This window comes from Petromyzon marinus, chromosome 39 (genome assembly GCF_048934315.1).
Source record: "Petromyzon marinus isolate PM22_M1 ecotype Great Lakes invasive population chromosome 39, UKy_Petmar_22M1.pri1.0, whole genome shotgun sequence".
Taxonomy (NCBI): domain Eukaryota; kingdom Metazoa; phylum Chordata; class Hyperoartia; order Petromyzontiformes; family Petromyzontidae; genus Petromyzon; species Petromyzon marinus.
Window position 1 is genome coordinate 7,542,566 of NC_133705.1, and position 1,503 is coordinate 7,544,068.

The following is a 1,503-nucleotide window of genomic DNA, read 5'->3' on the forward strand; positions in this document are numbered from 1 at the left end:
CACCCACCAACTCAACCCACCAACTCCACCCACCAACTCCACCCACCAACTCGACCCCCAACTCCACCCACCAACTCCACCCCCCCAACTCCACCCACCAACTCCACCCACCAACTCCACCCACCAACTCCACCCCCCAACTCCACCCACCAACTCCACCCACCAACTCCATCCACCAACTCCACCCCCAAACTCCACCCCCAAACTCCACCCACCAACTCAACCCACCAACTCCACCCACCAACCCCACCCCCAAACCCCACCCCCAACTCCACCCACCAACTCCACCCACCAACTCCACCCCTAAACTCCACCCCCAAACTCCACCCACCAACTCCACCCACCAACTTCACCCCCCCCAACTCCACCCACCAACTCCACCCACCTACCGGAAACCCCCGCACCTCCCTCCCCACAACTCCACCCACCAACTCCACCCACCAACTCCACCCACCAACTCCACCCACCAACTCCACCCACCAACTCCACCGCCAAACTCCACCCCCAAACTCCACCCCCAAACTCCACCCACCAACTCCACCCACCAACTTCACCCCCCCAACTCCACCCACCAACTCCACCCACCTACCGGAAACCCCCGCACCTCCCTCCCCACAACTCCACCCACCAACTCCACCCACCAACTCCACCCACCAACTCCACCCACCAACTCCACCGCCAAACTCCACCCCCAAACTCCACCCCCAAACTCCACCCCCAAACTCCACCCACCAACTCCACCCACCAACTTCACCCCCCCAACTCCACCCACCAACTCCACCCACCTACCGGAAACCCCCGCACCTCCCTCCCCACAACTCCACCCACCAACTCCACCCACCAACTCCACCCACCAACTCCACCCACCAACTCCACCGCCAAACTCCACCCCCAAACTCCACCCCCAAACTCCACCCACCAACTCCACCCACCAACTCCACCCACCAACTTCACCCCCCCAACTCCACCCACCAACTCCACCCACCTACCGGAAACCCCCGCACCTCCCTCCCCACAACTCCACCCACCAACTCCACCCACCAACTCCACCCACCAACTCCACCCACCAACTCCACCGCCAAACTCCACCCCCAAACTCCACCCCCAAACTCCACCCACCAACTCCACCCACCAACTCCACCCACCAACTTCACCCCCCCAACTCCACCCACCAACTCCACCCACCTACCGGAAACCCCCGCACCTCCCTCCCCACAACTCCACCCACCAACTCCACCCACCAACTCCACCCACCAACTCCACCCACCAACTCCACCGCCAAACTCCACCCCCAAACTCCACCCCCAAACTCCACCCACCAACTCCACCCACCAACTCCACCCACCAACTTCACCCCCCCAACTCCACCCACCAACTCCACCCACCTACCGGAAACCCCCGCACCTCCCTCCCCACAACTCCACCCACCACCTCCACCAAATCTCCTCCCCCCCCCCCACCACTTCGCCCCGTCCCGCCCACTCCACGCCCACGCCGCCCCCT